The 12,242-nt window shown below is 38.0% G+C and overlaps 1 long non-coding RNA gene across 1 annotated transcript in view; it reads left to right on the top strand.

Annotated features, from left to right (window-relative positions):
- LOC122691913 overlaps positions 1-12,242 on the top strand; it is a 138,786-nt gene that overhangs the window by 58,822 nt on the left and 67,722 nt on the right. Inside the window, exon 2 of the long non-coding RNA XR_006340535.1 lies at positions 1,820-1,883. This is a non-coding gene — a long non-coding RNA (uncharacterized LOC122691913). The remainder of the gene's footprint in view (positions 1-1,819; positions 1,884-12,242) is intronic.

Raw genomic sequence — 12,242 nt, 5'->3', positions numbered from 1 at the left:
AATTTAGTACAGTTCACTGATGCATGTAATCTTTGCTAACTGCATCCCATTTTCTCTGAACTTGGTTTTTCAGGCCCTCTCATGTTCTGAATGTATTTTAAATTTGCTTTAGGTTTTGAGTAAAATAAAAAATGTGCCCAGGACATGTGAGCACTGAGAATAAATTTAATATTTGGTTTTTTTCAGTTGTAATTTTCCTCTTCCTTCTGTTGGAAATACAGGAAAATTTTCATGCCCATAAAAAAAGTGTAGTTTTAAAAAGTAGATTCTATACAATTTAAGCTTACATATGAGTCAAGGGATTTATGTCTTGAATCTTATCTGTCCTGGAAAAAGTGAGAAAATTAAGATGGCTAATAGTACTTGGAAATTTTTAACATTGGAAGAAATCTGTGATTGAATAGCATAACTCAGGCAAAAGCTATGGCTATGGCCATAACTATGGCCTTAACTCCTCTCTCCCCACCCCATCTTTTAACACTGCCCCATATCTCTTAGAATATTGTGAACAGATATACCAGAAGGAAAGTTATGACCAACCCAGACAGCATATTAAAAAGCAGAGACATCACTTTGTCAACAAAGGTCCGTCTAGTCAGGCTATGGTTTTTCCAGTGGTTATGTATGAATGTGAGAGTTGGACTATAAAGAAAGCTGAGTGCAGAAGAATTGATGCTTTTGAACTGTGGTATTGGAGAAGACTCTTGAGAGTCCCTTGGACTGCAAGGAGATCCAACCAGTCCATCCTAAAGGAGATCAGTCCTGGGTGTTCATTGGAAGGACTGATGTTGAAGCTGAAACTCCAATACTTTGGCCACCTGATGCAAAGAGCTGGCTCATTTGAAAAGACCGTGATGCTGGTAAAGATTGAGGGCAGGAGGAGAAGGGGACGACAAAGGATGAGGTGGTTGGATGGCATCACCGACTCAATGGACATGGGTTTGGGTGGATTCCAGGAGTTGGTGATAGACAGGGAGGCTTGGCGTGCTGTGGTTCATGGGGTCACAGAGTCAGACATGACTGAGCGACTGAACTGAACTGATACCCTGTAACTTCTCATTAAAGTCCAGTCCATATGCTGGCATTTTGTGTTTTCAACTTCTCTCATATGAGGAAAGATGCTAGACAGATGTATCAAATGAGAAACACTGCACATTGGAGAGTGAAACCTTTTCTCTTTGAATTTAAGATTATTTAATGTGTAAGGTTTCTCTTTAATTGAACATTTTCCTCTCCTCTTTCATATGGGAACTTTTTAACTTTTGGCCCTTCGTTTGTTCTTCTTAAGAAATAAGTTGTGGAAGCCATAGAGGTAAAAATTGTTTGACTATTTTCTTGATCAGTCTTCTTTTTCAGGCCACCTGGTTTACATTTCAGGTCATCCCAACTGCTAACATTACTCTTGCCTGTGCTTTAAACATAAATGTTAGATATCTTTTCCCTTTAAGATGTTAGAGTCCTCACAGTGCCTCTTTCCCCTACACATTAAATACATGTTGAACTAATGACAAGTCTCCACATAAACAGTCTGTATATAGAGTCTGTCTCTATATACACAGTTTTGTAGAAGTTTAGGGTACAGCCTCTAGAATTCTACTTCTTTTCAGATTCTGTCTCCATCCTTGACCAGCTCTATGACCTTGGGAAAGTTAAACCTTAGTTTTTTCATTTGTAAAATGAGTATATGAGAATAATAGCATCTGATTCATAAGATGGTGAGAGTTAAATGAGATTCTGTGAAATGTTGTTTCAGGTTGGGTTCCTAGGGAAACAAACTCTCAGGTCAAAGTTAACATTCAGGATGTTTCTTATTTATTAGGGATTACTCTTTGGATCAACACCTGTAGGAAATGAGCTGCGCTGCATCCCAGCCAACCCCACAGGTAAGTTTTTCCAATGAGACCTGGTAGTTGAGGCCTGTCTTCTTTTAGAACTCCCATCAACTGGTCCAATAAGTCCTTCATTCCTGAGGGGGATCTAGGTCGCATGTTACAGTGTCTTCCAGAAGTATTTAGTAAGTGTTCAACAAGTATTAGTTATATGGCAGTACCAGCATATATTTACCTGTGAGACCATTCTCATTTTTCATGATCCCAAACAGTTGCTCCTATTATATATTTTGATTACAAGAGGCAATATAGTGTTGTGGTAAGAACATAGCTCTGAAACAGGACCTCCTGTGTTTGAGTTTCATTTTCCCAACTCTCTTAATAGTGCCTGGCATGTGATATACTCTATTGTGCTTATTGTTACTAGTATTTTCTTTTTCTCAAGTTAAACATGTAGTCAGAAAGTACTTTGGAATCAGAGAATTCTTAGTTTAAAACCCAGCTCTCTCACTTACCAACTCTTTTGATCATGGGCGTGTTATTTAATGTGATACTCAGTCTTTACATCTGTAAAATAGGAATAATGATGTCCTTAAAAAGAATGCACCAAGAATATAAAGATGTTACAAGCCTCTGTTTCAGTTCCTTATCTGAAATACGGGAATATCCTATCCTTGGGATGTTGTAAAGACTGTACATTACGTGACTTCATATATGAAGAGTGCATAGAATGATGCTTGACATGAGGTACACGTTCAGTTAAGTGTTAGCTGTATGACAACGGCATAAAGCCCTCTACATAGTGCCTTGCAAATGATGAGCACTCAGATATTATTTTTGGAGTCTGTCAAGGATGTTTTCTCTATTCTTTCCATGTAGCTTTTATTTCCTATTTCATCTGGCCTGCTGTTCCTTTCTTTTTGATTATTGCTTTCCTCTTCCCTCTCTTCCTTAGAGTTCTTGGATGTTACATGTATATCAACATTAAATCATATTTTTGTAACACTTTAAAAAAGTTACCTTTTTTGTTCTTGAGATAAAAAAACTGATCAGTGATTAAACATTATCTTCAGGTACAGGAAGGCTCTTGTTATAGAAACCATGGTTGCCAGTTCTTGTCCATCTTCAGGACAGAAGAGAAATAGACTTAAATGTAGCATAAGGGCTGTCTGAATGACAAAAAAGAATGATAGAATCTCCAACCCTAAGAGAGACTAAACATGAAGAATGTTCTTAGTTTACCTAGAATTAGTTGTGTATATTTGTTCCCAGCCAAAGGAAGGAGATTAAATTTTTCCTATGAATAATGAAAATGTTATTTATTTTTAACATTTTAAATTTTTTATTTTATACTGTAGTATAGTTATTTTACAATGTTGTGTTAGTTTCAGGGTTCAGCAAAGTGATTCAGTTGTACATATATATATATGTGTATATACATATATAGTTTTAGATTTTTTCCAAAATAGGTTTTTATAGACTATTGAGTAGAGTTCCATGTGCAGTACAGTAGGTCCATATTGATTATTTTATATATGAAAGTGGAAGTGAAGTCGCTCAGTCGTGTCTGACTCTTTGTGACCCCGTGAACTGTAGCCAACCAGGCTCCTCCATCCATGGGATTCTCCAGGCAAGAATACTGGAGTGGGTCACCATTTCCTTCTCCTGGGGACCTTCCCGACCCAGGGATCGAACCCAGGTCTCCTGCATTGCAGGCAGACACTTTAACCTCTAAGTGGCTCAGATGGTAAAGACACTTTAACCCCTAAGTGGCTCAGACGGTAAAGCCTCTGCCTACAATGCGGGAGACCTGGGTTCAATCCCTGGGTCGGGAAGATCCCCGGGAGAAGGAAATGGCGACCCACTCCAGTATTCTTGCCTGGAGAATCCCATGGACGGAGGAGCATGGTTGGCTACAGTCCACGGGGTCACAAAGAGTCAGACACGACTGAGTGACTTCACTTCGTTTTATATATAGTAGTGTGTTAATCCAAAACTCCTAATTTATCCTTCCCCCTTCAACCCATGCCTTTTGGTAACCTTAAGTTGTTTGGTTTTGAGTCTGTTTTTAAAATAAATTCATTTGTATCATTTTTTAAGATTCCACATAGAAGTGGTATCATGATATTTTTCTTTCTCTGCCTGACTTTACTTAGTATGATAATTTCTAGGTCCATCCATTTTGCTGCAAATGGCAATTTTTCATTCTTTTTAATGTATTTATTTACCATATCTTCTTTATTCATTCCTCTGTGGATGGAAATTTAGGTTGCTTTGTTGTCTTGGCTGTTGTAAACAGTGCTTCAAGGAACATTGGGGTGCATATATCCTTTCGAACCATGTTTTTTCCCAAATACATGCCCAGGAGTGGGATTGCTGGGTCATATAGTAGCTCTACTTTTAGTTTTTTAAGGCTGTTGTAAACAGTGCTTCAAGGAACATTGGGGTGCATATATCTTTTCGAACCATGTTTTTTCCCAAATATATGCCCAGGAGTGGGATTTCTGGGTCATATAGTAGCTCTACTTTTAAGTTTTTTAAGCCACTGTTGTCTACAGTGGCTATACCAGTTTACATTCCCACCGACAGTATATAGGAAGGTTCCTTTTCTTCCATACTCTCTCCAGCATTTATTATTTGTAGACTTCTTGATGATAACCATTCTGATTGGTGTGAGATGATACATCATTATTTTGATTTGCATTTCTCTAACAATTAATGATGTTGAGCACCTTTTCATGTGCCTCTTGGCCATCAGTGTGTCTTCTTTAGAGAAATATCTGTTTAGCTCTTCTGCCCATTTTTTGACTGGGTTCTTTTTTTTTTTTTTTTTAATTGAGCTATATGAGCTATTTGTAAATTTTGGAGATTATCATTTGCAAATATTCTCTCCCATTTTTTCTGTTGTCTTTTCATTTTCTTTATGGTTTCCTTTGTTGTGCAGAAGCTTTTAAGTTTAAATAGATCCCATTTGTTTATTTTCATTCTCTAGGAGGTGGATAAAAAAGATATTGCTGTGATTTATGTCACAGAATGTTTTGCGTATATTTTCCTTAAAGAGTTTTATAGTATCTAGTCTTACGTTTAGGTCTTTAATCCATTTTGAGTTGATTTTTGTGTACGGTGTTAGAGAATGTTCTAATTTCATTCATTAACATGTAGTTGTCCAGTTTTCCCAGTGCTGCTTGCTGAAGAGACTGTCTTTTCTTCCATTGTATACTTTTGCCTCCTTTGTTGTGGGTTAATTGGCCATACATGTCTGGGTTTATTTTTGGGCTTTCTATCCTGTTCTCTTGATCTGTATTTCTGTTATTGTGCCAGTACCATATAATCCCAGAGAAAGGCAATCCCAAAGAATGCTCAAACTCCCACACAATTGCACTCATCTCACACACTAGTAAAGTAATGCTCAAAATTCTCCAAGCCAGGCTTCAGCAATATGTGAACCATGAACTTCCAGATGTTCAAGCTGGTTTTAGAAAAGGCAGAGGAACCAGAGATCAAAGTGCCAACATCTGCTGGATCATCAAAAAAGCATGAGAGTTCCAGAAAAACATCTATTTCTGCTTTATTGACTATGCCAAAGCCTTTGACTGTGTGGATCACAATAAACTGTGGAAAATTCTGAAAGAGATGGGAATACCAGACCACCTGACCTGCCTCTTGAGAAACCTGTATGCAGGTCAGGAAGCAGCAGTGAGAACTGGACATAGAACAGACTGGTTCCAAATAGGAAAAGGAGTACATCCAGGCTATATATTGTCATCCTTCTTATTTAACTTATATGCAGAGTACATCATGAGAAACACTGAGCTGGAAGAAGCACAAGCTGGAATCAAGATTGCCAGTAGAAATATCAATAACCTCAGATATGCAGATGACACCACCCTTATGGCAGAAAGTGAAGAGGAACTAAAAAGCCGCTTGATGAAAGTGAAAGAGGAGAGTGAAAAAGTTGGCTTAAAGCTCAACATTCAGAAAACGAAGATTATGGCATCTGGTCTCATCACTTCATGGGAAATAGACAGAGAAACAGTGGAAATGGTGTCAGACTTTATTTCTTTGGGCTCCAAAATCACTGCAGATGGTGACTGCAGCCATGAGATTAAAAGACGCTTACTCCTTGGAAGGAAAGTTATGACCAACCTAAACAGCACATTAAAAAGCAGAGACATTACTTTGCCAACAGAGGTCCTTCTAGTCAAGGCTATGGTTTTTCCAGTGATCATGTGTGGATGTGAGAGCTGGACTGTGAAGAAAGCTGAGCACTGAAGAATTGATGCTTTTGAACTATGATGTTGGAGAAGACTCTTGAGAGTCCCTTGGACTGCAAGGAGATCCAACCAGCCCATCCTAAAGGAGATCAGTCCTGGGTGTTCATTGGAAGGACTGATGTTGAAGCTGAAACTCCAATACTTTGGCCACCTCATGCGAAGAGTTGACTCATTTGAAAAGACCCTGATGCTGGGAGGGATTGGGGGCAGGAGGAGAAGGCAACAACAGAGGATGAGATGGCTGGATGGCATCACCGACTCAATGGACGTGAGTTTGAGTAAACTCCGGGAGTTGGTGTTGGACAGGGAGGCCTGGCGTGCTGCACTTCATGGGGTCACAAATAGTTGAACATGACTAAGGGACTGAACTGAACTGAACCATACTTTTTTTCTGAGCCATACTTTTTAAAATGACTGTAGCTTTGTAGTGTGGTCTCAAATCAGGCAGCCTGATTGTTCTAACTTTGTTTTTCTTTCTCAGGATTGCTTTGGCTATTTGAGATCTTCTGTGTTTGCGTACGAATTGTAAAATTTTTTTGTCTAATTCTGTGAAAAATGCCATTGGTAATTTGATAGGGATTACAGTCAATCTGTAGATTGCTTTGGGTAGTGATTTTGACAGTATTGATTCTTCCAGTTTAATAACATGTTGTATTTTTCTATTTGTCTATATCATCTTTGATTTCTTTCATCAGTGCCTTATGCTTTTCAGTATAGGTCTTTTATCTCTTTTGCTAGATTTGTTCCTAGGTATTTTGTTTTATTTTGATGCAGTGGTGAATGAGAATGTTTCCTTATATGAGTTTTGCTACTCAGCTTTCCTTTGATTTCCATTTTCATGAAATACCTTTTCCCCTCACTTTCATTCCGTATGTGTTCCTAGATTTGAAGTGGGTCTCTTGTTGACAGCATATATACTGGTTTTGTTTTTGTATCCACTTAGTCATTCTGTGTCTTTTGGTTGGAGTATTTAATTCATTTTCATCAAAGCTAGTTATTGATATGTGTGTTCTTATTGCCATTTTGTTATTTTTGGATTTTTTTTTTGCAAGTCTTTTTTCTTACATTGGTATTTTGTCCTCTTGTAACTTGAGGACTGTCTTTAGTGTTGGATTTAGATCTTTCTTTTTTATTTTGTGTGTATATCTATTGCAGTTTTTTGGTTTGCAGCTACCATGAGGTTTTGATATAGTACTCTATAATCATACAAGATTGTGTTAGGTTCCTGGTCTCTTACTTTCAAATGTGTTTCCAATAACCTGCATTTATATTCTCGAAATATGTGTGTGGATGATTTCCAACCTTTCCTGTATGTTTACCTTTACCAGTGAGCTTCCCCATTTGTAATTTTCTTGTTTCTAGTTGTGGCCTTATCTTTTCCACCTAGAGAAGTTCCTTTAGCATTTGTAAAGCTGGGTTGGTTTTACAGAATTCTCTTAGCTTTTGTTTGTCTGTAAAGCTTTTGATTTTTCTGTGAATGAGAGCCTTGCTGTGTATTCTTGGTTGCATGCTTTTCTCTTTCATCACTTTAAATATTTCATACCATTCCTTTCTGGCTTACACAGTTTCTACTGAAAAATCAGTTGATAACTTCAGGGGATTCCCTTAGATGTTATTTGTTGCTTTGACTTGTTGATTTTAACATTTTCTTTTTGTCTTTAATTTTTGTTAATTTGATTGATGTCTGTCTTGGCATAATCCTCCTTGGGTTTATCTGTATGGGACTATCTGTGTTTTCTGGACTTGAGTGAGTGTTTCCTTTCCCATGTTTTCAGTTATTATCTCTTCATATACTTTCTTAGACCCTTTCTCTTTCTTTTCTCCTTCTGGGACCTCTATAATGTGAATGTTGGTGTGTTTAATGTTGTCCCAGAGATCTCTTAGACTGTTCTCATTTCTTTGCATTCTTTTCTCTTTTTGTTCTGTGGCAGTGATTTCCACCAGTCTGTCTTCCAGTTCACTTATCCTTTCCTCTGCCTCAGTTATTCTGCTGTTGATTCCTTCTGGTATGTTTTTCATTTAAGTCATTGTATTGTTTATCTGTTTGTTGTTTAAATTTTCTACCTGTTTGTTAAACATTTCTTATATCTTCTCATTCTGTGCCTCCATTCTTATTCTGAGATCTTGTATCATCTTTATTATACTTACTCTGAATTCTTTTTCAGGCATATTGCCCATCTATACTTCACTTTGTTCTTCTGGGGTTTTATCTTTCTTTTTTTCAACTACATTCCTCTCCAATCTCATTTTGTCTAGCTTTCTGGTCTGTGGGCTCTTTTCCATAGGCTGCAGGATTGTAGTTCTTACTTATGGTGTCTGCCCCCTAGTGAGTGAGGTTGGTTCTGAGGCTTGTTCAGACTTCCTGGTATGAGGGATTGATCTCTGTCCACTGATGGGTGGAGCTGGATCTTGTCCCTCTAGGGGCTGGGTCATGTCAAACGGTGCATCTACAGTTGACTGTGGGCTCAGAAGGACTTTAGGCAGCCTGTCTGTTGATAGGTGGGGCTGTGTTCCTGCCCTTCTAGTTGTTTGGCCTGAGGCTTTCCAGCACTAGAGCCTGTAGGCTGTTGGATGGGGCCAGATCTTAGTGCCAAAATGACAACCTTCAAGAGAGCTCACACCATTGAATATACCCAAGAGGCCTCCACCACCAGTGACCTTGACCCTGCACTGGGCCATAGCCAACCTCCACCAACCCCAGGATACTGTCCAAATCCTGTAGATAGGTTTGGCTCAGGCTCCCATGGAGTCACTGCTTTGCCCTGGGTCAGAGAAGAGTCTGTTTTTTTCCAGACTTGTGGAGTTCTTGCACTCAAGCCTCACTGGCCTTCAAAGCCAAATGCCCTAGGGACTTCCTCCTCTTGATCCCAGACCCCCAGGCTGGGTAGTCTGACATGAGTTTAAGAACTCTCACTCTTGTGGGAGAACCTCTGTGACATAATTATTTTCCAGTTTGTGTGTCACCCAACTGACAGGATTTGATTATATTGCAAAAGCGCCCCTCCTACAATCTTGCTGTGGCTCCTTCTTTGTCTTTAGATGTAGAGTATCTTTTTTGGTAGGTTCCAGGTTTTTTTGCTGATGGTTGTTCGTCAGTTGTGATTTCAGTGTTTTCATGAGAGAAGGTGAGCTCAAGTCCTTCTATTCTGCCGTCATATCTCCAGTCCCTCAAGAAGATTCTAATGGGTCCTCTTCTAACCTCACAATCCTCTGATTCTTTTTTCCCTAAATATTTTAACTACAGGATGGGGAGGGATATAGGAGGGAGGGTCAGGATAGGGGACACATGTACACTGATGGCTGATTCATGTGAATGTATGGCAAAAACCACTACAATATTGTAAAGTAATTAGCCTCCAATTAAAATAAATAAATAAATTTTTTAAAAAAGATCACCTACTAGTGTGTACCTTGCTCGAGCTATATTCTTCTGTTGTCATGTTGTCTTTCCTGGTTGTATAATAACTGATGCCCATTATAAAAAAAAACATATAAAAAAAACATAGGAAGAACACTCGATGACATAAATCAAAGCAAGATCCTCCATGACCTACCTCCCAGAGTAATGGAAATAAAAACAAAAGTAAACAAGTGGGACCTGATTAAACTTAAAAGCTTTTGCACAGCAAAGGAAACTATAAGCAAGGTGAAAAGACAACCCTCATAATGGGAGAAAATAATAGCAAGTGAAACAACTGACAAAGGATTAATTTCCAAAATATAAAAGCAGCTCGTACAACTCAATACCAGAAAAACAAACAACCCAATCAAAAAGTGGGAAAAAGACCTGAACAGACATTTCTCCAAAGAAGACATACAGACGGCTAGCAAACACATGAAAAGATGCTCAACATTGCTTATTGTTAGAGAAATGCAAAAAACTACAGTGAGATATCACCTCACATCTGTCAGAATGGCCTTCATCAAAAGGTCTACAAACAGTGAATGCTGGAGAAGGTGTGGAGAAAAGGGAACACTCTTGCACTGTTGGTGGGAATGTAAATTGTACAGCCACTATGGAAGACGGTATGGAGTTTTCTTAAAAAACTAGGAATAAAACCACCATGTGACCCCAGCAATCACCCAACTAGGCATATACCCTAAGGAAACCAAAATTGAAAGAGACACATGTATCCCGTTGTTCACTGCAGCACTATTTACAATAGCTAGAACATGGAAGCAACCTAGATGTCCATCAACAGATGAATGGATGAAGAACTTGTTGTATATATACACAATGGAATATTACTCTGCTATAAAAAGGAATGCATTGAGTCAGTTCTGATGAGGTGGATGAACCTAGAAACTATTACACAGAGTGAAGTGAGTCAGAAAGAGAAAGATAAATACTATATTCTAATACATATATGAAATCTAGAAAAATGGTGCTGAAGAATTTACTTACAGGGCAACAGTGGAGAAACAGACATAGAGAATAGACTTGTGGGCTTGAGAAGAGGGGAGGAGAGGGTGAGATGTAAGGAAAAAGTAACATGGTAGCTTACATTACCATATGTAAAATAGATAGCCAGCGGAATTTGCTGTATGGCTCAGGAAACTCAAACTGGAAGGGAAACATCAATCTGGAAGGGTGGGATGGGGAGGGAGATGGGAGGGAGCTTCAGAAGTGAGGGGATATATGTATACCTATGGCTGATTGATTTTGGGGTTTGACATAAAACAACAAAATTCTGTAAAGCAATTATCCTTCAATAAAACATAAATTAAAAAAAGTTTAAAAATAAGTCATAATTTATAATGATAATTTTTTGCAGACATTCTTATAGAATTAAGGTAAAAGTACTCACAGGATAAGGACTAGAGTTTGGCCTTTTATTTATTTTCTGGTAATATATGTTCCTCTTGGATGTTGTCACAATTTGTTGATTTTCTTTTTGTTAGTATTTGTTTTTTATATTCTTTTAAAAATATACCAGCTACTTAAAATGGAAAAAGGGAGGGAGATTGTTCAAGCCAGGATTTGTCAACTTTAGTGACTACTAAAGCTGGGGCTTTTATTACACTTGGGTAATCTGAAAGGTTTTGCTCAGCTATTCAAAAGAGCATTCTTGCACTGCCATTTTTCTATATTCTATTGCAATCCTGATAACAGTGGATTTATTATGGGTCTGCTTACCATATTGTTTGCCTTTGTGCAGTTCACTAAATATTGCCCCATGCACTGATTCTATCAGCTTTTTCACTTTACACCTGCCCTGGAATGATAATAAAGGGCCAAAAGCTTTTCTAGGAGAATTTCACATGAAGCATTGAACATTATGTTTTACTAGAGACATCCTTTTCAGATATATGAACCACAATGCAAATTTTTAAGGTGAAATTGCTAGAAATGTTTCCAAGATAAGCATACAGCTTATAAATCTTTAAAAAATTATCAGTTAATGAATACATAATGGGATATACATTTTCACAATAACCCACAAAATAGAATGATTAGTAATGTGCCTTCAGTTAGGAAGGGCTCTTGTGACCAGAGACTATACTGGACTACAGCAGGAGTGGGGTTTCTTTCCACCAGATATGTCCAAGGATCTCAACATCTGTTTTCACTTCCATAGTGAAAAAAGGTTTGAAACAATGTGTGATATCCTAAAAATGAAACAGAACTCCTTGATGAATAAAGAGCAGAAATCTTGATGGAAGTCTTTGTGAACTGTAGTTTCTTCCTTTGGTTGAAAAGAGAAGACAGTAGGAAAAACTTTCAGTATCAGTTTAACCAAAACCATTGAGACTTCCATTGGAGATAATGGAAGGAAGTGGGTCCTCTTTGTCAATTCTAATATAGAAATTTCTTCTTGGTACTTGTTACCTAAGCCTCATTTTGCAAATGAAAACATACAAAAAATCATTCAGCAGCAAAAATGCCAGTAATTGTTTCTGAAACATAATTGCTTCTCAGTTTAAGGTTAACCATTTGCTACCTGTATCTTCTCCCAAATCCAAATATGGGTTTTGCCAAGCCCAGAAGTGGGAAATTAAGAAGCAAGAGACAGATCCAAGCTGCTAATATTTCAGTATAACATCAGGTTAGTGAAAATGGAATGGGATGAAACCCATGATGGGCACATTGCAAATTCCTATATAAATCATCAAAGGAAACATATGAACATCCAAAGTG

The sequence above is a fragment of the Cervus elaphus genome, chromosome 4, assembly GCF_910594005.1.
Source record: "Cervus elaphus chromosome 4, mCerEla1.1, whole genome shotgun sequence".
Taxonomy (NCBI): Eukaryota; Metazoa; Chordata; class Mammalia; order Artiodactyla; family Cervidae; genus Cervus; species Cervus elaphus.
The sequence above is the reverse complement of the archived record's forward strand: the minus strand, read 5'-3'. Positions and strand labels throughout refer to the sequence as shown.